This window comes from Magallana gigas, chromosome 10 (assembly GCF_963853765.1).
Source record: "Magallana gigas chromosome 10, xbMagGiga1.1, whole genome shotgun sequence".
Classification (NCBI taxonomy): Eukaryota; Metazoa; Mollusca; class Bivalvia; order Ostreida; family Ostreidae; genus Magallana; species Magallana gigas.
The window spans coordinates 7,047,489-7,075,482 of NC_088862.1; the positions used below are offsets into that span (position 1 = coordinate 7,047,489).

Below are 27,994 nucleotides of genomic sequence, written 5' to 3' on the forward strand. Positions count from 1 at the left end.
CCTATAGGAAAATAATTTTTCCCATAGGAAAATCAATATTCCTATAGGTAATTTGAAATTTCCTATCGGAATACAAGAACTTCCCATAGGAATTTCAATTCCGATAGGATTTGATAAAATCCGATAGGAAAACTTAATATCCTATAGGAAAACTACATGTCTGAATAAAATTCCTACAGGAATTACCATTCTCCCATAGGAAATATAATTCCTACAGGACTTTTTAAAAATCCTATAGGATTGTCAATATTTCCTGTAGGAGAGTCAATTCTCCTATGGGAATTATCATTTTCCGATGGGATATTCATTTTTAAAGGTAAATATCTCACCTGTCAGGTGAAACACACTAAAAACAAAAGTGGTTATATACCCTCTAGACAATGGTCTTTCATTTGGTATACAAGGATTTTTCCAAAACTGCATCTTAAGCGGGTGCAAAAATGCCACCTTGGCACTGGCATAATTATCCGGCACAGTGTTATTACTTGAATTTGACAATTTTACCATGAATTAATGAGTGCGGGTGGGGGGGGGGGGGGGGTAAGGGGACATACATTTCACAATTTATATTCTAGTTCCCCTCTTGCATGACGCCAAGCACCAGTTTTGGTTAAGGACGGCCCAATAATTTATGAAAAGGAGCTTAAAAAGTTCCAAAGATACACCACACAAATCGTGTCTCACGGCATACAGCGACAAAAGGAAACAAATCCAAGAAGCTCTATAGATCGCCTTAGCGATTATATATAAAAGATGGCCAATAAAATGATGACAGAACCTTAAGTTTAAAAAAAAACTTGAACAAGGGGGAAAAGCCGAATCTGATGCATCAGGACTGGTATACATGTGTATGTCAAAACCTTTTGGACACACTGAAGCCAAGCTCTTTACAAATACCAAGCACCGACCAATTAGCGGCAATTACTGGTACAAGTATGTTGTATGCCAAAGCCGCCATTCTCCGAACAAAACTCTTGGTTAACCCTCCTTCCGTGCAGATACTTTTCATTACCCAATTTTCCGAAGACATGCGATAGGCAAAGGAAGTGCCAAAATCTTAATAAAATATTGCAGTGCGTACTTAAGAAACTTTGCTCTTTTATACATAAATATAAGCCGTTTCTTTTAGGAATGTTAAGTCTTAGCTTGCATGCTATAACAAAGCCGGCAGGATCACAACGAGTGGTCAATGGGTTTCAATGGTAGTCAGATTAAACCCACTCTCTGCCACTTGTCTTTTCAGATTAAAAATTTCATTGATGAAATAAAAATGATATTCACTTCAGCAGCGATCCAAGTGGCTGACTAAAACTGGTTAATAAAACATTCTCTCTCTCTCTCTCTCTCTCTCTCTCTCTCTCTCTCTCTCTCTCTCTCTCTCTCTCTCTCTCTCTCTCCAGTATTAAACGGAGAAATTTCTAACCACACCCATATCAAAAATGCTAACAGTATACAATGAGTATGTAGGGGCCCATACAATCAAAATATATAAGAAATTATCGAACACAAGATTTCTCTTTTATGAATGTATAAAAAGCGTTCATATCATCAACCCCCTTCCCCCTTTCCAAAACAAAAAATGATGCGGATAATGTTTTGAGCGATAAATAGATAGATTAAGAGTCTTGGATCTATTGATACAGGTGTCTGCAAGAATCATACTTAATACACTGTTGAGGTGTTTAATCTCGGTTGCTGATAGGTAGCGCTGTTGTCTGTAATTGATTTGAATTCTCGTTGAAATCTCGTCAGTGTGAAGTCGATGTCTTCAAAAGATTTGAACATCCCATATAGATATAAAACTATCTATTTTAAACTCGTATGCGCCGACGATATTTAGTTTGCAATAAATGCAAGAAAAAAAAACTTGCAATAGTTTTATAAATTATCAAGAAAAAATTAGAACGTCAATACTATAATATCGATATAGAATATATTTAAAACTGATAGTTTGAGAGATAATTGAAGATAGATTAATTTCATGCATGTTTTTTCCGTTCTTAGTTTTAGAATACTAGAATGAACAGTATTGGATGACGCATCAAACAGTGTCATGTAATTTATATCTACTGTTACAGTAATTCATTCGACCCATTCATAGTCCCACAGCGAGTTAATCATAATGGGAATGCTCTCTCTCTCTCTCTCTCTCTCTCTCTCTCTCTCTCTCTCTCTCTCTCTCTCTCTCTCTCTCTCTCTCTCTCTCATGTACCGCACTAGACTTGACCCAATGTTATACTCTCTATTGATGATCTAGCACTAAATAATTCCTCTTGAAATTAGAGTATCATTCAGACAGTAAACAAATCTAATATACTTATATAGGTCAATGCCAAAGGCATAAAAGATAACTAAATAATTCTATTAGGCTTTTCATTCACGAATCGGAAAAAATCCCCGACTCGTTTGGACAGAGAATCTAATTCACCCTTATGACGTCACACAACTGACAGTGACATCTCTGTCAAGAAAATCTAATAACCGACTTTTTACATGTATTGGGATAGGGCTGTTTAAACAATCGGCAATCGAAAAATTAGGTTAACAAAATTAAATGTGGACAATTTAAAAATTTAGTGGCTATAAATTAATTGATATATGCATTGTATTTCTAGCCTTTAACTAAATTTAAGGTAAAGTAACACAAAAACAAAAAACCAAAGTTTCTAACTCTTTAGCCATTTACTAAAACAAAGATGTCGATGGAGATTCGAGGATCTGATTTTAATCATCAGAGCATCATTACTTTCGCATAAGTCTTGGTTTCGCTTGTTTAAATTTGATTTCAATTATTCATTATATCTACGCAATGTCCATTTTGATATTTACATGTCCATCTTGCTCTAATTTTGTCCAAAGCGACCCTACTAAACGCGCCTCCAATATGAAGAGCGCACTAATGGCAATCGAAAGTACATGTATCTTCAAAAAGAGCTGGGCAATAATTTGATAAACCATTCTTGTCCAAATGGTATAAGTTTATAAGCGTAGACGGAGTATCAATATACACATCGTTCACATAATCGATTGTCAGCTAATCATTTTGAAAATGAAATTCTTATTTATAATTGTAGGAAAGTAAACTTCTAAGTTTACATGATGACTGTGCTGATTTAAATATGTTCAGAAATTAAAGTATATCTCTATTGAAGAAGACAGCATAAGAAACCAATTCTATCTCGTCACGTTTTCTTCAGTTTTTCACATCGCTGTAAACGATCCGCTCATTTAAAACCCATTTTGCTAGTCAGCAAAAAAAACTATGCTCTAATTTTCAGATCCAAACCAATATACGATATTTGAAAAATCCCGATTGCATATTAAAGATATCTGTTTACATATCAATGCCAAAATCTGGTCACTTGGGACGCGGAAAAAACATTCAAGCGTCTGGCTGATCGAGACTAATCTGCTGCAGCCATTCTGATGAGTCGCCATATGATCTTAATGTTCAGCTCTAACGACCGGTAATATGAATTCTATATCAAAAGAATCCACTTTACAGAGTGTTCAAGGGCTTACATAATTTTGCACATGGCAGAACTATAGCTGCAGTCGTTCTCTAGGTAATTTCCGTTAGCCTATATATTTGTTGAAAAGTACACCACCTTATGATAGGGAAAGATAAACATTAAGAGCCAAGGTCTCCAAGAGTAATTCTCCCCCGAGCGGGAATTCAGATAGAGTTATGGAGAGAAGTCTTAAAGGTGCCCTAATCCTAATACTTCTCTGGCGGTTGTATTTATAGTTTTTAGAGAGAGAGAGAGAGAGAGAGAGAGAGAGAGAGAGAGAGAGAGAGAGAGAGAGAGAGAGAGTTTTTTTTCCCATTATGACTAATCGCTGTGGGACTACGAATGGGTCGAATGATTTACCGTAAAAGCAGACGACACAAATCACGTGACACCCTTAGATTCGTCATCTCATGTTGTTTTTAGAGAAATATAGATAGCTTTCAACAGATTGGTTTTGAATCTAAAATGTATAACGACAAGAACCAAACTGGATATAACAATTGAGATTCAAAGAAAATAAGTGCAGAAAAATATCTATACAAATGTAAATACACATATTGTGCATTTTTTGGTTATATTTAATGCCTAAAATAGTTGGAAAAGATTTGGTTAATATTGAGTTTTGAATGGAAAAAGCAACGTGTATTTTAAACATCTATAGTATGTCCGGTAATTCTCGCCATGATTAATTTTCGCTTTTTCGCGATCAAATTAACATCATGAAATATCCGGTATTGTTTGATGTTAGAAAATTACATATTGCCAAAAAAAAACTGACGAAAAATTTGAAAAAGTTAAACATTTTTTTTTCAAATTTCGCTTATAATATTAATGTGACACGCGAAAAAACTCGGATATACGGTATATTGTTTTCACAAACTATCACCACAAATTGCACTGCAGCAATACGCATAATATAATGGCCATCTGTGCAGGAATCATAAATACTGTTGTACCAATCAAAAGTCTTCATATTTTTTCTTGGTTACTAGCGCTCTTGTGACCAAAGAATGCAAATCGCTTCAGGGGAGGACAGTGACCCAGGTTAAAGAATAAATACATGCAGCAAAGCGGATAGAAACCTAGCATTCTTATCGCAATTCCCAACAGAAAAACGCAACCAAGTTTATTTGCTTGGAATATTGAAATAAATATAGCGACTCTGTTTAAATATCTGACGGGGGATTAGTCAAACCAGCACTTAGCATCTATTATGGTTTTTGATATAAATGTCTCCTATCGGGGTTCGAGGGAGAAAAACATTGCTTTCAAACTCTTTATAACATTTCCCTCTCACTTCCTCATGGCAAACACGATATCCAGTTACTGAGTTTAATAGAGGAGGACGAGTGAAGGAGTACTATAAATTGTAATAAAGGGTTAGTGTGGGGACATATTTTCGTGAAAAATTGTTGATGAACAGAGAAACGAGGCATTTGTTTTCGGTTTCAGATTTCGTATCAAAAGCCACTTAAACTTGTTCTAACCCCAATAAATAAAAATGAAAGTCCTTGTAAAACTCCATTTAGGAGAATATACATGAGCATTGAGCTTCTAGTATTACGTATGGCGGTTGAAGAATGGCAGATGGTTTTGGCTATTTTCAAGATTGGACTATCTAAGGCTGTCTGGACGATACTTAATATACCATCGCAAGACTGTTATTTAAGAAGACAACTCAATTACATACGAGAGTGATAGGACATATTGAGACTGTGTGATCAAACGATCCTGTGTCGTCAAAGTAATGGAACGAGTTGTTGATGAACCAACGCGTCGCTACGGCCGAACTATTCCATATACAAGTAATATCGACTTTCATCATTAATATTGTGACCTTGCCCTTTATTCGAACGTAGAAAAAAAAAGAATTTTAGTATAAGACAAAAACTTTATAATCTGGTCACATTTATGTAAACGCTTTGAGACATGTGTTTGATCTACGTTTAGATCAATAATTCGACCTTGACCAGATACATTTACATGTACCAGGTTCAAGGTCAAAATGAATCTCGGCAACAGAAATAAAGGGTCAGAAGTGCGTTGCCATATTAACTGCGCTACAACAGTGGACGACCAAATGTTACTATATTACTTGTTACTGTAACAATTTGCCAAAAGTCTCTGTGTATTGTCGTACTGACATATTGAATAAAAGTCACAGTGTGTCGATCCCCTAAATCGTAATAGGGATAAGTTTTATTAACTTTTATCTGTGTGTATGCCAGATTGCAATTATGAAGGATTTATAAAAGGGTATTGAAAAAGGTACACTCATTAATGCATGCACACAAAGATGTAGATATAGACCAGAATGCCGAGCACAGACAATCGATGTAGACGAGTCTCTCTATAGATGTACAGCCAGTGTCTTACTTTTAAGCCAGACCAATTTGATCGTTTGTAGAGCAAAGCTCGATCTTCACAAAACAGAACAATGATTAAGACTGGCTATAGTCATCGAAAGTTGGAGATCGCTACAAAACCTATACACCTCGTGATCAACTTTAAATTTAGACAAGATTAAATGCAGAATTGGTACAGACCCGTTCATTATTACACCGAAAATGTCATTATTACCACAATCGATTTTTGTTGTCGCGGATGTGTTTATGAGAACTTCGGCTGTATATATCTACGCGGAATCTGCGAGTATACAACGAGGCGTTGCCATTAGTGGCGCGAGAGTGACGATGCGACCTTTTTTCTCTCCAAAGAAGAAGAGCTCGGTATCTTTATTACGTGGACTGATAAAAGGGGAGCCTTTTTGATCGTGAGCGTTAAATTGCCCATTGGCATGTTACGAAATCAAAAGCTGATAAGTGATGAGGAGACTCTTTTGAGCGGTTCTCGAATTTGTTGAGGAAAAAAAAAGCAATATAGTTTTGTAAGGCCTGGGCCATCAATCACTCCGTTGCAAACAGGAAATCAATTATTCACACATTTGATTTCATAAAAGATACTTAAGTCCCATATATAATTGTAAAGAAAGAAAATTGATTCTATTCAGCATTGCCGACATGAAGTAATTTGAGTGCTTCTACACCAAACCATGTTATCTTTACATAGACTAAATATTTGAAGGTTTTGGACAGAACATACTCTCATAGATTTTCAGTGAGAACAGCTACACTGGTTTTAAATCTCCTTTAAAGTGAGAGAGATTAAGCTCTTTGTATATATGAAATGTATTAATGCTTTCTTGCACCAAACCACTTCCGGTGGGTGTGTTTCATTTCATTAAACTGTTTTTGCCATATTCCATTGGTGTATCATTTTGATTTCATAATTTTATCTACGATATTCAAAAATGTCGCAATGAAATAAAATTGCATCTACCTTAAGCCGTAGGGTTCTTAAATTTATAACTGAAATTAGTAAATAAATAGGTCAAAATTAAATGAAAATTGAAATAATTCTTAAACTTTAAGGTTCAATGTCATTCAACATAATATCACGTCCTTTATATTTCTAGTTGACAGAGTAAAGGTCATAAAATTTAACTAAAATACTTTTATTTTTAAGTAATTAAAGAATAGCTTAAAGCACCTGGTAACGTATTAATCATAATAAAAAAGAAAAAAAATTATATTTTCAAAGTTAATATCCTAAAATTTTATGTTATTTTTCAGGGGGTTTTCATTCTCATTTTAACTTTGTGTATAATAACTGCAATTAAGGAAATGCAATTGTTAATCATTAATGAAACATTTTTGCAAACACTACAAAAATTTTGAGGGTTTTTGACGCCTAAAGCAGCTGTGCAAAATTAAAACAAAATAATACATCAATTAAAGCCTTCGTGCGTATTATGATAAATTAATGTATTTTTCGCAAGAACGAACATGTTACATAATTACATCTTTCTTGTCCTCATTCAATTTGGGACCAAAAACACACCCTTTTGCGACCTTGGTCATGCAGCCAAGCTGTCTACTTTCTGCTGACAATTATGCATTTTTGTGGGGTTATTCTAGTTGAAAACATATCGTTTGTCCCCTCTTCCTCTTTCCTTATGTTGTGACACAACGCGATAAACAAAATTTCCTGCGAAAAAAGCGAAAATATATGTATATTTTTAAATACATTCAATAGACCCCCACGCAAGGATTGTGCATGTGTCTCTACCATTTATAAAAGTTGTACATTAATGCATTTAAACCTAAAAAGGTGCAAATTGAACCCATTTTCAGAAACTAATTGTTGACATTTCTGACTGTTATTTACTGAAAGTACGTTTCAATGCTCATCCAACCCTGTCTATTTTTGGGGTTTTTAAATCACTTTTCATAAATAATTCTGCAGATTTATTGTACTAACAAATGGCGGAATTTTACTTATAGTACAGCCATGCAGTATTACTTGTAATAGAAAACTATAAACTTCAAATGAAGTAGAATAGATACACATTTTACTATTTTTTGTGTTCTGTTGACATATTAAACATTATTCTTAGAGATCTACATTTCGTTTCCATTTGTTGATAAGAATTATTATAAGTCAATGCATTTCATTTGTATCCTTTCAATAAGCGTATTATACCAAATAGTATTCCAGATTTAATTTTGTATTAATCCTTATTAATACATTCTTGTATCATAGCCATATAAAGTCATGTAAATGTTACAATGTACATCATATTGGACATTACGATGGTGAGAATATTGTTACACTTTTTGTTTAATACAATAAAGTTCTATTCCTTTGTACACAACTTTATAACTTAAGAGAAGTTATAAGTTATTTACTACTCAATGCAAGGCCAGGCTCGTTCGTATCTAAATATTCATCAAAATCCAGTTCCACCCCCCACCAGAATTATATAATGGAAGTTAATACTTTCAGTACTTTGATTTTAGTTCATCGAACTACGTGTATTGGAACAACCTGATTCAACTGCAAAACACTTTGTATATCCAGCTGAATAGAACAAACCCTGCTAGACAGACAAAGTGTGAGATGACACGATATCGATTAATTGTCCTGTCAACAGTCTTAACAAGTGCGAATAATTTCAATTTTAAAGCAGCACTTTTAAGAGCTTTGATCATGGAAAACTGCATGGCTTTTCTCATCAACACTATTTAGGAACCTGCATCTCTCAGCAACGTTCGAAAACTCATAGAACATGGCTACTCTATTTAGATTACTTGAAATATTATGAGTTAAGACTATAATTTTATGTAATAAAGATTATAAAGATGTAATCGATCCATAAGGATACCATTCATGTACGTCAGTTGAGTTTCCAAGATGTAGTGCCCAAAATTTAACAAAATGCATTCAATAACTATTTTTTATCGACAGCTATCATCCTTAGCTTATTATTCATATTATTCACTTGTATTTTTGTCATAAAATTGTTTATCAATAAAAACAGATGTTTCATTTTATCGACGAACAATAGCGGCTCTTTATGTAGTAACGGTTTGTCACCAATCTTACTCTTACAAATAATAATAAACCATTAAGGTTAAATTTGATTTTCAACGATATTTTACTTGTAAACAACTGGCATGGTTATCTCTAACAACGTGCTACATTGTACATGTACTTTGTTTTGCGGAAGCTCACAATAACCGCACAACAGCGCGTTATATCATCAACTGGGGGAAAGATCGATGACTTTTTAGGGACTTTCTCAAAGTCTAAATCATCGTATGAATTAAATTGATAATTTGTGAATTTATACTATACTCTGTCCCAAGTTTCTGCTTCCCCACCACGTTTTGCTCGATATTTCGATAATCATAAATACATCTTTGCCCAAACTACTTTCATCTACTAAAACGAAAAAGTCCAGATGATCTGTTTTGAAACGCCCCCTCTACCCCTTCAGGTTTCAATACACAACTCAAAATGAAAAAAAAAGTTACGGGAATTTTGCATTGCAAAAGCCATAAAAGTACCCGGATGATAACGTCGAAATATTGTAAGAGATATTCCAAGTGACTTCCGAATGGAGAAAAGATGTAAACATTTCCCATTATAAATCTGAATAAGAACTCTGTTTTCGTTCCTGTGAAATTTTTCGAGTAAAAATGATAATATGTCAGTAAACACATCTTTGATATTTTCCTTTTCATCAAGTTTAGTTGTACTTCTTTCACAGGTATTTGTATTTTTTATTTATTTATTAAAAAGCGTCCAAAGGTGACAGAAACAATAACTTTGGACAGACTATAGTCTTGATTTATCCAATTCTTAAGATTTTATTTTAAATTATCACACAATATAAATATCCTCCTTATACATGTAGCTACCTGTTGTCAATATACACTATAGAAATGCGCTTCATAGAGAGTGTATAAAACTTGATCGAACGCAGTTTTGAAAACATAGGTGTTGACAAGATTATTGTATGAGGATTGTTTAGTTAGGTAAATGGCGGTCAAGGTATTCGGATGTCCTCGTGCGTTCATAATCCAAAGCAAACACGAGACCTGAAGGGCTCCGAATATAACTCACAGTCAATGAAACTTGTTTAGGAGCTGTTAAACTAGCAAAGAGCTCCCTCAAGACGTCCACGAATTACCTTTTCACACGTATAAATATCATATTTGATCAATGCGCGCCATTTTATTGATACTTTGAGAAGAAGAATTCCCCCTGCTAATTCACACATTGTGTCCCTCATTTGGACGCGCTGTTCTACCGTTCATTGACCCTCCCTGTCCCCATGGTTGTTGCTAGCGGGTGTTTGATCCTAGCCAGTGTAATCCCAAGGGATTAATATATCCCAAAAACCTCCGATCATTGAACAGATGTTAGCGTACACGGATCTATGGTAATGAGATGCTTATCTGTACCATTCATTCTATACATTAAAACAAGCGTTTTGCCGACGAAGATTGTTAGATCTACACGGACAGAGCTACGTAGCTAAGAGTACTCTAAGGTCAAACGCAGTCTTGCCAATTATGGCATGAACGTTTACGAAATGAATTATTAAAACATTAAGCAGATACATTTTAAGAGAAAAAACAACTATATAAACAATTACTACATGTGGTAATTAAGTGATCTGTGATCATCTTCCAGAAATGTTCAACCAACTACACTGTTAGTGTTTAACAGTACAGTATATCAGCGATGCTTCACCAATAAAAGTTGTAAGTGAACCTATAAAATGTTTGACCTGATAATTCATCCATTTGGAAGCGATCACACCAACAGCATCCGATATTTCTTCCTTCCGGCTATATAACTGTATTGGCCATTAAATACGAGAGAGAGAGAGAGAGAGAGAGAGAGAGAGAGAGAGAGAGAGAGAGAGAGAGAGTATAATGTAAAACTATATGTATTATATTAATATCAAAATTCCTCTCTCTCTCTCTCTCTCTCTGTGTATTATATACAACTAGGACGAGTATGATCAACGATTTATTTAGAGAAAAATTAAAGATGTTCTTTCATTTTTAGACATGTGATATTGAATAAAATAAAAGGTCTGGTTCACATGTAACCAGTGTTATTGAAAAATCGGCACCCCCTGCGCAAACAATAAATAAAAAGCTGACGCTTATTGTAAAAAAATAATCGTAGCAAAGTTCAGTGCAATGATTTTATCCATGTAAAACATGAACAAAGATCTGGCCATTGTTGAAGTTCAGAAATACAAATATTTTCTCTCCACTGGTTTTTATTCTAAACGGTTAAAAAGCTTTATCATCCTAACAGGGCATCAATTCAATATTTTCTTGCTTTTCTTGCTTAGATCACGCAATTAAGCTTTTCACATTAATGGTAAAAAAGAGTTGTATTTTAGCATGAACTATAACTATGTTGATTAGCAAAGAGTTCTATATAAAAGCTGCAAAGCTGAATGAAACAAATTTCAGGAAGATAATTCAGATTTCATTAGAAAAGTTATTACAGGCAGTGAAAATCTTCATATCGTACAAAGCTGCATTTGTTTCTGATGAAAAACCACAAGTATATTTAGCATTATAATTGTGTGGTGCTAAATGAAACATATAATATCTGTTGTTAACGATTAAAAACTAGTTTGATGCTGTTGACTATTTTCCCTCGCGCACGGACAAAACGATTAATGGTGTAGTAATACGCCGGCGTAGGAGAAAGGAAAAAAACCCTCAGCGTGATGCGACCTTTGCTTAATTAAGCATACCAGCATACAAGCTATCTTGACGTTGCTTCTGTGGCACTAATCTTTTTCTGATAGATGACAAATCTCTGCTATTAAAGTTGTCAATGAATATCGCATTATGATCCATTAGTCAAATTTAGAGAATAAGTAATGGCTGTCAGGTATCTTTGTACAGAGAGAGAAACAAGAATGAACGGGACTTTTCCTAAAATAATTGAAATGCAATTTGCAACCAAAGCGTAATGTTTTGAAATTTTCTCATGTTGGAAGTTGTTTATTGGAATTGGTATGCATGAACACTGTGCATGAGAAAGAGAGGGAAAAACAGGAGAGAGAGAGAGAGAGAGAGAGAGAGAGAGAGAGAGAGAGAGAGAGAGAGAGATTTGAACCCGATCCTTTGAACTCAGGCCCTTGAAACTTTTGTCAAACGCTTTTAATTTTCATGCATATCGGCTTATTCAGCATAGTGCGTTTTCTATTGCCATGAGGATCGAACTTACATAGATAATCCACAGATCAATACAATTACTTTGCTAAAAGGACCAGCCACCTTCTCTTGATTGCATGCTTACTTCAAATAAATATCTCAATGTTGTTTGAAATTCCCGAGAAGTACGTATTTTCCTAGTTCTAAACTAAAGCAGGAGGAAAAATGGATTTAAGCTGAAGGAAAACGGATTTAAAAGGATATTCCCCCCATCCCATAGAAGGGGGTCGTCGCTGCTTGTTGTTATGTAAATAGAAATGAACAAGAGGATATATCACTTTTGTTTAATTTTCTAATAACAGAGAGCTGTGATTTGCGCAATAAAAATGTTTTAATGTTGACTGCCAGGATCAGAGTAATGAACCGATCGATGGCGGAATTCAATTTTATAATTGCGTTGAGAGAGAGAGAGAGAGAGAGAGAGAGAGAGAGAGAGAGAGAGAGAGAGAGAGAGAGAGAGAGAGAGAGAGAGAGAGAGAGAGAGAGAGAGAGAGAGAGCGAACGAATGGGAGAGCAAGAAAAACGTAAGGATAGTGAAGGATATAAGAAATTTGAGTTTTATTCATTCCATATACAGATAATAAAAGAAATCATTACACAAATAAATACAGTTATTTTTTTTTACAATTTAGAACCCTGCAATTGATTTTTAAATTTCAGTAAAATGACAACAATATACTGGAACCGCTTTAGGCAGTTTTTTGCCGGAAGAAGAAGAAAAAAAAAGGAACCGGGCTTAAACGGATCTGGTCCCCCGCAGATTTCCGGATTGCTTTATAAAGTGTTTCAATTTTTCAAACTTCGATAGTTGACGCGTTTTTGCCGATCAGCTCCACCATTACTGGCAAAACAACATTAGTTCATGTCAAAACTAATAGGAAAATTGTAAGACTCAATGTTGTTCCTTTGCTGGAAGAATCCAATATTTCATTATAGATAGCACTGATGAATAGGTTGTTTTAATTATGTGTCAGATACCAGAATTGCCGCATCCCAAAATAAAACTGATAGGTTTTTTCTAGAGCGGGGTGTTATTTATTATGGACATACATGTAAAAGATTGCGACACCAGTGTCTAAGTAATGTTTTTCTAATAACAGGACAGCACTCGTATAAATCAGATGGTTAAACTGATATATTTTATTTCAGGAATTCGGTCCAAAAGGCAAAAGCGGTGGGTGGGTAAATTGGGATGGTTGATGTCGTTTAGACTACGCAATACAAATAAGCCTCCGCCCATAAACACATAAAGTATTTCTTTCTTAAGATTCAGATACTCCAGAAAAGAAAAAAAAACTATATAACGAAGATTTGAAAATTTATGTAAGCCATACTGGTACTGTACCAGTTATGGGCTAAGACCAGTTATCGGCTAAACTGAGAGTTCGGGTTTATAGCACGCGACTATCCGAGATTTTCAATTCAGTCGTCTGTTTCGAATAAAGAAAAGTAAGTTTGCTTAAAAACTTTCTTAAATATGATTTAACCATGAGCTTGAACGATCATTGTTTACCGCTGATTTACATCTTTGCACTTTCAGCAGTGGGGGAAGTGGCATAATAAGTTAAAACTAGATTATGGCATCTTTGTGATACGTTACCATATACCTTCTTTGATTTGACATAATATCAATACATATTACATGTACAAACAAAAGGAATTTATTAAACTCTAAGAGATTCATAGCGCAGTTGAACGCCTGATTGCACAATATTGTGTATTGAAAAGTCAACGATTTTGTGTATTACAGTATGATAACAAACGAACAATTTTATGAGTTTTGTTAATGTATTATAACCCTTACTACCTTTAGTCTGACCCAAAAAGGGCCATAATTCAAAGTACATTATGCAGAGTATCAAATCAACATGTACAGGGATTTTACTACGTTATTATTGCAAAGCCGATAACTGATACAGAAAATTGTAAAACATGGTAAATTCGGGGCGTGCTAAAAACACAAAAACAATATGTTTTGAGTTCTTAACAATGATGTAATCTAAAAGATGGATAAACAAGGAAATCACCATTTAACGTATGTCAAGTTTTATCCAAAAATATCAAGAAACAAGGAAATACGAAAAGAAAACTTTAAATTTAGCCGATAACTGGTACAGTGCCAGTACTGTTAAAATTATGACATTATGTTGCGATTTACTGGCGATGAACTGGTTCGCGACGATTAATTTTCGCGAGTTTTCGTGTTCTTATTAAAACCGTACGAAAAAGTTTGTTTCGCGGCGATAATTTTTCTCGTCAATGAAGCTCTCGCGAAATTATCTCGCCCGCGAATAAAAGTTGGTCTACAGTATATTTTTTGCTTGTTTGATAGATCTGAACTTTTTTCCTCTCTCATTTTCCTTCACCCTTACCTCTAGCTTGGATCATTTGGTGTTTTTTTTTAAATGTCCTAAATTGATCATCTTGTAATATGGATTAAAAACATATAATCCTTATTTTATTTCCTGAATATTTCTCCTTCATATAAAATTTCGTGAATCTTCCTCACTAGAATATAGTATTAAGGGAGGCATCAATATCTCCAACTGTCATATAAAGTAAAAACATTAACAGTCGATCAATTACTTAATTACGTATCTTAGAAAAAAATTATTGTCTCATATTCGACCCATTTAAGTAGTTCTTACCATTTTCAAATCAGAAAAAGATAAAATTAATATCAAATTAGTGCATTGTACTTTACAACAAAGTATAAGAAAAAAAGATCTCATATTCTAACCAATTAATTGGTACTTAACATTCAAAAATTAGAGAGAAAAAAGATAAATATCTCAAATCGAAACCAAATTTTGCTGTATTGACAATCATAGACCGGCGTTCAATGCGGTGTAAATTACTCTTATAAAAAGGCTGCAAGCAAAACAATAGCACCATGACTCTGGAATTTTCATTTATTTTAAAATTTGTATTGTTGAATATCAGTGCAGCAACATATAACGGATAGAGAGAAATGTTATCTATGACAGCTAAATACTTCTGTATGAAATCAATACAGAGTTCAAAGACACTCCGAACATATCGCCGCATTTACTATTTGTACAAATGTAGCACCTGTCACCCTCTATCCATTAACAAATCAGCTATATACTGGTAAGTCAATAGAAGCATTGCCTGTTCCTGCTGATTCAATCCTATTGTTACCTAGTGTGTACTTCTGACAGAGGTATTCCAACCCTAATTTCCAAAATGCGTCTCTCTCTCTCTCTCTCTCTCTCTCTCTCTCTCTCTCTCTCTCTCTCTCTCTCTCTCTCTCTCTCTCTCTTTCATTCTCTCCCTCCCTGTCTCTCTTATTAAATGACCGATACCAATATATTTCTCAAAGCTTGTCAACACTTGACTACATTCTTTAAAACATAAGAACAATTTAGATCTAGCGCAACAAAATATTGTCCCCAACTCTCAAACCCCCTTAACACGTATCCCTCTCTCTCACACCCACCCCCCCCCCCCCCCCCAAAAAAAATAAAGGCAGTTCAATATTTCTCTCCAACGGCAATCAATTTCTTTGTTTAATATACCTCTTTTTTCAAGATACGTCGAAGTTGTTGGATTGACTTTCTTTAGGGGTAATAATGCAGCCATTTCAGGAGAGGGTCAAACGCCAATAAAATCAACTAGACCTCTAGAGCATGCATACTGATGTCTTTATCTATATTGAAAACACGATGGTCTGTTTTTCTCGGTTTGGTAGCACCAGCATGCTTGCTCGTATGTCACTAAACTTTTGGGAGAATCAGATTATCCATCTATGCAAATGAACCTCTCTTATATCTGATTCGCACACAAAATCTGACAAAATGAGCGAAGCTCGGAAAGCCATTTTTTCTGTGATATCTCTTTCTCGATATCTTACATGTAACTTAAGTTGTAAATAAAGCATCGATCCATTATTCTCCCTGCAATACTTGTATAGATTGGGCATTTAAAAAAAACCTATAACAAAACTGTTTACTCAACAAGATTTATTTATGAGGCCCATGGGCCTTTACGATCACCTGAATTACCTTAGTTTGATACATTCATACAGCCTATGGAGGACTCAAAGATGCATAGAAAAGAAACGAAACTTCTAAATAAAACACCAAACGTTAGTTTTCACAGAAATACACCATGTGGTGTGGATCAAGAAATTCACAATATATGCCCCCTCCACTTTCTCCATTTGATGCTACACATAAATTTTGTCAGAATTAGCATGAACGTTTACAAGAAGAAACAAAATAGGTCAACAAACAACCAGGACTGTGAATATACAGTTTTATGGTATACTATTAATGTTCTAATGCGAAGGAAAAGTTGTTTTATGCAAATGATTTTATCAAGTCGCTTAGTCAATGCATTTTTAGTCTACATTTACACTAACAAATATGAGTATTGAACCCGATCAAGTATGTTATCCGATCCCGATCGAGTTTTATGTATTTATATATAATTCATACCTGTATAAATCACAAACAGACGAGCACAATGGTCTTTGATCTGAGTTCATTTGAAAGGATATCAATAGTTCAATAAGTGAATGAAACTTGAGTTTAGTAAACCCGTTACAGTTTAGTAGAGTTAGCAGAGAGAACAACAGACAGATAACACTGAATGGGAAAACTATTCTTGAGATCAAGGTTCCACAGGACTTTTGACATTCGTAAAAACAAACTATCTATTATGCATGTACAAAACCGTTGCTTTTCGGAATCATGTTTTAGTGAAAATAATTTGAGTTGAGTCACGTTCATTAAATACAATTTGATCCGGTGCTTAAAAATTAATCATATTTCCAGTGTAAACATGTATAACCATTCTCAAGTTTCTGGATCAACTACGGATTTTTTAACATTGATTACAATGTTGTCAATGGTGTCTGTAACTGATTTTTTTTAACAACAGAGACAATGTTTTTATTGTGCCTGTAATGAAAGGCGTCTAGCTAGATATGGTCCACCCCCTCACCCCCCTCACCCAACAAAACAATGCTTTCAATCAACTCGAGAAAGTATTTTATGAGTAAAATTTCATAATGCAATTCCTATCTTACGGTTCATTAGTATCCAAAACGTTTGAATGACGATGTTTTTATTTTAAAACCAAGTTAGATTTAGATTGCAATTTTAACAAATCTCAGAGATTATATATTATTTCTTAAATTTATTACTATATTTTTCCAAAAGCAGAGTAAACGTAACTGAAATGCTAACAAATTTCAGACTATATCTAATTTTTAAAAAAAAAATTGTAAAGAAATAAGAATGAGGGTTCTCTTTCTTAATAGAAAGTAATTAAACTAAAAAATTGCAGAATGAGAGAATATTCAATGTGAAAACCAAATCTTTTTATTGCAGCGCAATTGCTGGAGAGAAGGCTCCATGCTTTCATCATCAGTGGACGTTATCTTGAATCATCATTTCATTAACTGTGGACTTTTAAGAAAGATTTGACACGAAAGGAAATTTAGACAATTTATCACTTTGCTGTAACTCATTTAGTACAAGCGTTGCCTTTCTTTATCGATCGCCTTGGTGGTGTCAAAGTGTTTTGCAGAAAATACACGACTTCTCTGCAGATCCTATTTTCTATCTTAATATGTAATGACGTTAAGGCAACTTCCAGACAAGATTCTGTCTGTCGGCAAAATCATCGTACATAAAATAGAAAATGCTGGAAATGTTACAAAATATATTTGTTTTTGAATCCGAAAAAGGGGGCGTTGTCTATTGAATCTACACGTGCATGTAACTCAATTCTTGAAACGACGCATACATGAATTTTTGAAATAGAAGGCCTCCTGAGAAACGCTTGCCAAAATCCAATCAAAATTTAGGTGTTTTGAATCTAAATGAAGGTGTTACAAACTGCATCTTCATGTAACTAAACTCTAATGAGTCTTCAAAATGTTTGTTCTTGCACGTAAACCACTTGCCTTTGTTATGCAAAATTCAAAAAGAGTCGGGAGTCAATCGGATAATTATGCATTCACAATTCTCTGTCTCTTGGAATCAATGCACAGAATGGAAAGAGAGACGGTGACCTCTGACTACAAGGTTATACAACAGAGCTTTCTTTTTTTTTCATTTGATAAAAGGATTGTTTTAATTCGATTAAGTGGACCCCCCAATTTTATTATAAACGATCGACAGTCAATGCCACAAGTGCCTAAATCCGATTTTGAAGGCTTTAATACAGTTGATAAGATATCGGTTTAGCCTGGTTTGTTTTCAATCTTCGGTAATAGTTGAACAATAAGTGCTTCTGTGCTTTTTTTTTTAGATTGAAGATTGTTGCAATAAATTATGCAATGGAGATTGATAAATACCAAACCGCCTGTTTTAAAATGAAATCGTGTATTTAAAAATTGTATCTTTTATAATCAAGTGTAAAAAAGAAATCTTCATTCTAAATTTTAAATTACCGTGAATAGAATTCAGGTCAAGGTCATTGTCAAAGGTCAAACGCTAAATTGTGGAATGCAGAGGCGAGTATCAAAACAGGCAGCAAAAAAATCGTGTACGCGGTAGACTATCATACACAACAGGTGTGCATCTTCCAGAAAATGAGAATTAAACACAATATACATGTAATTGATAAAAAATCAACTATACCAAATCAAACCCCATATAAATGCATAAAAGAATGTTTGTATGACAGATGAACATTTTGTAAGCGTCTATAGGGTCACGGTTATTTCATTGATACGCCCGTTCTACATACGAGTAATTGTCAACATAGCTGTTTCATACACTGACAGGCAAACCTATGATAAAAGAAATACAAAGAACGAACAAAAGATCCCTACCTTGTTTCCCGAAGTGTAGCAAATATATAAATATACATATATCTCTTTACAAAGGACTGTTGACTCCGAGAAGTAATTAATTCATGAGGGTAGAATCCGTGCGCCGGTGTTTAGCAATATATATGTAAATCAGACGCATTGAGCACACCGAAAATAGGACAGCAGCAGTCAGGAGACAGAATTACACTCCTCCAAAACAGAGAGAGAGAGAGAGAGAGAGAGAGAGAGAGAGAGAGAGAGAGAGAGAGAGAGAGAGAGAGAGAGAGAGACAGACAGACAGACAGACAGACAGACAGACAGAGACAGAGAGAGAGAGAGAGAGAGAGAGAGACAGAGAGAGAGAGAAGTCGTATACATATATATGAGATAGAACATTAAACTTCTTAATTAAACCAGGTCTAACCATAGGATATTTTGTAATTTGATTTAAAATTACGGTGAATAAACTTGCACTTGTTTGAATGTTTGGAGCTCGAATCTCTCCATGAAATACAAAATATAGAGAAGATCGTGAAAAGCAGAAGATTTTATTGTCATTTGAATTTCCATGCCCTTTTACGTCGTTAAAGTGGCTGAAAGATCCGAATGGGTATATAAAAGTCTGCATCGACAAAAAAAATAATAACCTTCGCTCTTGAACGACCCCAATATCCAGATAAAAGTCAAAAATGAAATGACAGTTTGAGAGCACTTGGTCACATCTCAATATGAATGGAAAGTTCTTGACAAGAGCATAAGCACCAAAACAACAACACCAAAGGCCGCCATTAATATGATCTTAAATAGAAGTCGGGATCGAAGAAATCGAAGTTTTTCTTAAGATCTAGGTGACCAGCCCTTAGCATGACATTCTAGAAGAAAGCCACTATAGGATTACTTTAATCGCAATTATCGGCCATCCAATTCCTGTGCCTTGCTCCTGATTGACAAGAAACGGCGGGAGAATATTGAATGAATGCAAAAGTTAATGATCACCATTGGTTATTGACAATTCAATTCATATGCTCACAGTGCTTCTTCCTCTTTTATTCTATCTCTTTCTTTCTCCCTTTCTCGCTACTGTATTATGTGAGACAAATGAACAATGAATAAGCATAATTCCTTCTGGTTTCGCCCTTTTGATGTCCTATATAAAATACGGATTTAGCGGCGCAGTCTTCGAATCTGTGTTTCATTGCAAGTTTGACCTTTTAGTCACCAATACAAATCAAGAGACAAATTCGGTCACCACCTTAATTATATGGAGGCTGGAGGCTGGGTGTCCAACAACTTACTCATCAGACCAACTTAGAATGCTAAGATAACAATTTTGAGCTATGCATGTATTATCTTCTTTATTTCAAAGAAAAATAATGTATATTTAAGATATAAAATTCATTATATTTTCTTATGTTTTAATACAGAACTCTTCTTCACAAGAAGATCAACTAGGTCTTAAAATGGTCATGACTTTCTAGCTGTCTTAAACGGAACTCCCGTCAGAAAAAAATAAGTACGGGGAAGAAAATGAAACGGGCACATTCTGTTGAAGATGCTCTCTACAAATGTATTGCTCGGGGTCAGGAATATGCGTTCTAGAAACGATATTTGATTTTTTGGAAAAAAATTAAAAATAGAAATGAATTTGAGCACCTTGCCGCTCTCAGACTGTTAATATGGTACGTCACGGCTAGAATCTTTTCTAAGGTCCATGCAAAGACTAGATTGATATTGATATAACTTGACTTAGTCTCTCTCCATTTCATGAGACTTGGTATTAAATCTCCCAATAACTGGAATCGCAGCCCTTCTATATTCAGATAACCTTCTCATTCAGCCAATGTCTAATATCTAATTTGTCTTTTAGATTTTTTTCATTCAGTATTAGTTGTGAAATAAAAATCTGAAGCCGACATCTTAATGGTTGTTATTTCATCCCTCAAAAGGAATTTGAACTGCCACCCCCCCCCCCCCCCTCCCTTCCACCCCCTCGACAAAACAAAAAACTTTCATGGTAAAAGTACGACTATTCATTTTGGTTTACGTCACATGGATTTAAACTACCTTTGTTACTGACTGTTTCATATATTTTCTTTAAGAAGGATGGATAATCGCGGCCATTTTCAGACTATTATTTTAATCTCCTTTAGAAAGAGGGCTTTTCATGAAGATATTAGAATTAAAGTTCATAGCCAAAGAATATTTGAATTTTGAAGGTAGATTTGATGGTTAATCTGTTGACCACCCAGCCTCTGATCCCTGAAATTAGCAGAAACCGAACAGTCCAAATCATGTCCTGTCATCGACTTAGTGCCCCTTCAGCTTCAGACTGTAAGGTAATCCGTTAAAGGCAACTTAAAATGAAAGTAAAAGGATATTTCGACAAGGCATGTTGTTGTTTAATTAAGCCTGAACAAAACTGTTATGTTTTTGGATGCTTATTAAAATATGAAATTAAAAGCTGTCACTTTAGACACGGATTTTTGATATTCCATCAGAAATGGGACCTAATTATTGATAGATAACATCCAGACAATTTTAGTCATGTTACTGTCATTTGCCAATGGGAATCAAATGTGACATTTCATTATAAATTGGAAATTGTTTTCACTGGCGATTTGAATAAAACAAAAGGATTGTTAAATATTTGGGTCTAGTAATGTTGATAGGTTCGAATTGCTTGTGTTTCCATTCTTAACGTCATATAGTCATTTTTTTTTTCTCAAAGGTAATATGCGCAAATAGTTTAAATCATGGAAATCGAAATAAGAAAAAATGTCCCTCTACCCCGAATTACATAAATTCGAAAAAGAGGGGACAAGGGACTCCTTTGCAATAATCTACTGAATAAAAATTGATCCATGTATATCAAATTCTCTCTATACAACAGCTGTAGGATTTTATGTATTATTTTTCGCTGAAAACATTGAGTTGTAATTACAATCCGATAATAAATAAAACACAGTTATTGTCAAGTATATCTTTTTATGTTTCATCTAAGCTACTGTTCAATAACCCTTTAACGCACACAGTATCAGTGTTACATTAAAAGTTTAAAATCGAAGATTTCTAAACTTATCTAGATTGTGATTGTTATAGATAAGTTTAGAAATCTTCGATTTTAAACTTTTAATGTAACATCAATAATCTTTCGGGGGGGGGGGGCATTTTCTTTAAATCGCATATATTATAAAATCGTCTTCTTTACACAACACATTACAAATATTACTGTTTAGGGGGCTTTTCATTTTAACTATTGTCTTTTATTAGTAAAAGACATTAGTTTTTAATGAATATTTTGAGAAGTCATTAACTTGATGACGAATTATTGTCGAGTTCTTAAACCTAAAACACTAAAAAGCTTATACACGTACCGAAGTCCATGAGATGACGGATTTTCAATAAACGTTATTTCATACATTCTTTCAGTTTATTGCAATATTTGCAAAACTCAAGGGAATGAAACGCACACTTTTGCTGTAAGCATGATTTCATTATTAATTCAAGGTATGCATTATGCCCTGGAATCAATGACTCCGAGAAACTGTTAAATCAGCAATGGCTTATAAGAAGAAAAAAATTCAGGAAAACACTGATTATAAATAAAAGAATGACATGCTGTTGCTGTAGTTGCTAAACCTATGGTGAGAGAGAGAGAGAGAGAGAGAGAGAGAGAGAGAGAGAGAGAGAGAGAGAGAGAGAGAGAGAGAGAGAGGGAGAGAGAGAGAGAGAGAGAGAGAGAGAGAGAGAGAGAGAGAGACAGAGAGAGAGAGACAGAGAGAGAGAATACATTCTACATTATGTAACTTCTTCTATTACAGAAAGGAAAAGAACACTCGAAACCTCATCTTTCAAGTGAATTTAAAGATACTGCGACCAGAATTTGAACCCTTGATCCGTCGCAGATGGATCATTTCTGTTTACGATCTGTCGTATGTTGCGCATCGAACAAAAATAGTATACAATAGTTTATAATTTTTGTTATCTTAATCTTATTCATACTGATATAAACCCAATCAATATACTGTATAAATAAAATGTTTTAGAAAAAAGATTGCTGAGAAAATATTCTTTTGATTTTGCGATAAAGAAAAAATCTATTTGCGCATAATTTACCATTCAAAAACATTTTCCCTTTCCCCCCCCCCCCCCCCCCCCTCCCGCCGAAAAATCATCCTTGATGAATTTATACGATTTCAATACATCCATAATTTTACTTACAAGTATAGGTCCTAGTCCTTGCGCACTCTTATAGTTCCTGATATATGTCCTCACCTCTCAAACGTTTTAATGATTCATCACAATAATGTATAAATATTCAAACGCCTCGTGGAATATACAGTAAAAAAGTGAAATCCAAACTGAGCACGTATTCAAATTTGTCAATGATCGCAAGCCATACTGATTGTTGCTCTCCAATGTTTTAAGATTAAAAAAGACAAACACGAATTTCTTATGCACCGACTGTAACTCGTGGTGAGAGATTCCGTTTTGATTTCTACGATTCAGACTTTGTGGTATCGTTTAGATAATGCCTTCATTTGCTAATACCGTGGAGTACACTATATATACCGGTGTGTGTGGGAAACTCATAAATAAACCTACTATTGATTTTATAATTGTTATTATAAGCAAACCTCCATTTAGCGTTTTTACAGCCTGATAAGTTTCATTAGATCTGCTTGTCAATATCTGATGCAAATCCAAGCATTAATATGATTTATGAAACCAGAGGAGTAGAGTTTATGTCAAGCATGGCATGAGTTATATACAGAAAATATGATAGGCACAAAGAATGCATAGAGATGAGGAAAAAATCCGAAACCATTGATATTATAATCGTCTCTTCTGAGAGGGATTTCCATGCTTTATTAAAATCTATGCCGGAAACGTGACTTTAAATTTACACACGTGTGGTATGTTTTATTCGGAAAAAAGAAATTCGGAATTTAAGAAAATCACGTGGTGGATGCATCTTTGATTATTTATTTGAATCGTTCCAAAAATTCATCCGGAAAGATGGAGGGTGGGGGTGGGAGTGGGGGGTGGGGGTATCATGAAATCGATGCACATAATTGCATAACTGGAAGTTATGAAGTAATGTTTAAAAAAACATGTACGCTTACCACTTTTTGGGAGTTTTTTTAAAACAAAACTGCATTCATATTAATTGAGTTGCCAAATATTGTTGGCAGCAATATTCAAAATTAATCAAAAGTACATAAATTTGAGAGTTCTTGTAAAAAAAAAACATGAGTAATGCTGAAAAACGAAAATTATGATCATTACGTAGGAATTTCTTCTTCATAATTGTAACTGAATCTCTCTCTCTCTCTCTCTCTCTCTCTCTCTCTCTCTCTCGCTCTGTGAGTGCACGCGTACTAGTAGTACCATAAAGTAAAGTCATTTAGCATAAACAATCACTTACATGTATCTTTGTGTAACATGTAACGGCCATGTAATTAAAAATCGATATCCATTCACCGTACTTTGGTAGATTAACTTGTAAGTGCTAGCTATTCATATATCGCATATACATCGATGATATAAGTTATACTTTTTGTTATCTTCCGGTAATAAAACGTAAGTACAATTTTACTTTTTGTATTATTTAGAATCTAATCCGCAAAAATGAGGTCACGGCGCACGGTAAAAATGTGTGTTATCTCAACAACAAACCAAATAATATAACATTTCTATTAATTGGCTTAAAACCAAATAATGTTGGAACCTCAAATTAAAAATTGTCTTGACATTCTATGTACCAAATAATGACGGGATATATAGTTTTATTGAACAGATCATATCAGTAACTAAAGACAGATAGTCCTGTTAAAGATGAATTATTATTAACATCGTCGAACGTCAAGGCGCACCGAGAAGTACAAACAGTATGGAATCAACTCGAGAAAAAGCCCGTTTCCAACTGTGAAAATGCTTGATTGTGTAAAATATAAGTAAAAAAAAATTGCACTTTTGTGTTTTACTGTAATACATATTGTTGGAGTGGTTGTAATTGTATTTGGAACATCGCACAGTCTGAAAGAGAGTAGAATATTTCTGAATATTTGGATAAAAGAATCATATAACGTCCATGATAACGTTCAGTTTTTTTCTTGCTTTAAACGAGACATGCGGTAAAAAAGCAAAAACTTCGAGAAACTAACGAATGATTCTCACACAAATGTGAACAAATTAGATTTAAAGTGATTTCAAGTGATAGCCTACAGTGCCGCTTAAAATTGTATGGTGAAAAGCATCATGACGATTGGTGATATATAAAGATTGGGTATTTCTTTAAACTGTACGCGCATCATCTTGACGTCAACGTTACCGTGCGCCGTGGTGACAAAATATGCTGTTTTTAAAATCGGGTAACAAAAATACCTTTTCATAGAATTAAACTTCGTAAATAAATAAAATAAGTGTTGGTACGTAAATTAATTTGTTAGTTATTACTATTATGAAAAACATCTGACAGACAGCCACATTGTCTTTGTATGTTTTTATCGACCCTCGTTTATTGACGATATGAGCCAGTTTTTTAGCTTTGTCGTATTATGACAACAAGCTCCCAAATCATGCACTAAAGGGTCGAACCATAAATCTGCTTAAACTATTATAATGGTTATATTTCAGCATTCCTCTAGTCAAATGCAACAAAATTTGATCATTTTGTTAGCTTCACGGTAATAAAACATAAGTACTTTACCATATATACATGTATATGTATATATGAGCCAGTTTTACACGTTTTGACGTATCAAGCTTCCAAATGGTTTTAGGGTCGAACCATAAATCATGCATACATTATAATATAATATATTATATAATAGTGTTTAAACTTCAGCATTACATGTACAGCAAACTATGATCATATTACAGACATTGCAAAGATCTCCAAAAATTATATCTTGACAACGTCACTTCCGAAGCTAGTCATATTAAAAAAGCGCCATTAATGTCACTTGCCTTTTAGAATGAAATACAATAATATTTCATGCAAATAAATGCAATTAATAAATCAACATATTCCAAGTACTAAACATACAAAAGGGTTACAAATCAATGTAATGCTAAACATACATTGTTTTAAATGACTGTTTTAAAATTCATCAGATTTGTCGATATTCTAATTAATTTTTCAGTATCTTATCCGTCCTTTATATATAGGCATTTTACACGCCTTATCCACCCATCTTCTTTGGTCCCCGCACTTTGAATGATTCAAGAGATGTATACCCCGTTATCATTAGTCAAATTCCAAATGATTGCCAAAGGTTTCCGGAGAGTTGCAGGTTTATGTCCCTATAGTTTCGGCCTTCTACATACACTTCATGCCATAAACCTAAGCGGTTACTAGTAACCATGAGATAAATTTCTTCGCGAACAAGAATTGGCTTTTGTCCTTGATAATGACAATACATTTCTGAAGCAGTACGTCTCTCGAACATTAATATTAAGCTTTTTTAAAAGCGAACTCTTTAAGCAGTTAAGTTGGCGGGTTTTCTAGAACGATTAAAATAAAACAGGTACTATATTATATAGTAATGGACTTAAAACGATGTGCTTGCTGCCTAATCCCATTCAATATACTACATATATATATATTGAATAAAACATTGTTTAAATTAAATGATAATGTACTTCATTAGGTTAAAAAAGAACCACCATGTGTTTCGTTTTTATAAAAAATCGCATGTCTAAGTTCGGGCAAGGAAGAAAAAAATCGATCAAGAAAATTGTTGGAATGATAAAATATCAAAGTATGAATTAATAATAGAAGCTTAAAAGATCCCACACTTTAATGCATTAAAAGGCATCACTTCAGATGTGCGTGTAAATGCATAGTTTGAAATACATGGTTTGGCAAACACTGCCGTTCAGTGAATACAATTATATCCATTCTATCTTAAGGTAAAACAGTATTTCGGTCTTGTTATTCAAATGCATCCGCGAGGATCTTTCACTAATTGGCATCCTGTAGATATGCAAGACACAGGACAATACGTTCAATATGTACAAAAGTAGTTATTAAAATTTTTTTTGAAGTAATTAACAAACGTTTAATCTTTCTCTCTCTCTCTCTCAGCAGCAGTATTTTTAACTATAAGACAAACGATTAAATATGACAAATTATACAACAAAAGTTGGTTAAATTTCAAAATGGAAATTATAGCATTTTGGATTATTTCTTTTTCTTGATAATTTTTGAGGGGTCAAGATGTAACATCAAAAAATTATCTTTTTGGGAAAAACAATGTATAGTTCGAACTAATTCTACTTCCAACGAGATCAGTAATTAAATGCAGAACTCTTCAAGAGTTGGAGGTAGTTTATTTCAGTAACGGCCATTTGTAACAGTTAATGGCGATCTAAGGACTGCCTATAACGCTTTCTCTGATGCGAACACAAGAAGCGTGATTAAGGGGGCTCAACGGGCACCAGAAACCATTGACCGTGGAACTCTCCTGTCAAATGCTTCTATTCACTTTGCTTGTAGAGAGTAATTTTATCTCCTAGATCGGCGAAGATATGGCTTCAGAAAATTGCTTTTTCATATCAGAAGGAGAGAGAAATATGACGTACGTTTCCAGTGGAGAACTAATTGGAAGCCTGTTGGGACTAGCTCCCAACGACAAATGAAAACAAAATGTTTAAAAGCTTTTTTTCCGGATATTGCATCATGGGAACATGGACCTAGGCGTCACGTTGAGCAAAAAATCCCAAGTGGACGAATGTCCTTTTTTGTTTGTCTTGTTTTACAATGTAAGACATATAAACAAACCCTCGGAGAATTGTTCATTCTGTTAGTAGTGAAAGTCGCTGGTTGTAAAATAGCCCATTTTCCCTTGTTATTTTTTCCCTCTTTTTTCCCCTTTGAAATAATTTTGATTATGTACGTAAAATGTGTGTGTAGCGTTCAAGGTTACAAAAGCACAGTATAGAATTAATAGAGTTTCCGCATAAATGTTCGTATTTTCCTATTATTATACTTTTTAAAAATACTCTAAACTAAAACTTTTAAAATTATACTAAGTTTAATGACTCATTCATGAAATAAATGACATGAACTGTTGGAAAGAAGAAATAATAAT

General features: G+C 34.2%; 1 protein-coding gene across 3 annotated transcripts in view; it reads right to left on the minus strand.

The window, feature by feature from the left end:
- The window catches only part of LOC105348009 (5-hydroxytryptamine receptor-like), a 60,677-nt gene that overhangs the window by 16,451 nt on the left and 16,232 nt on the right, over positions 1–27,994 (minus strand). The window contains exon 1 of one of the 3 annotated variants that reach the window (XM_034452711.2): positions 23,118–23,415. The exons of 1 other annotated variant lie outside the window; for it this stretch is intronic. The gene's annotated coding sequence lies outside the window, so the exon portion shown is untranslated. Of the gene's footprint in view, positions 1–18,917; positions 19,000–23,117; positions 23,416–27,994 lie in introns of those variants that run through there. One more of the 3 variants, XM_066072853.1, reaches the window with a different exon arrangement.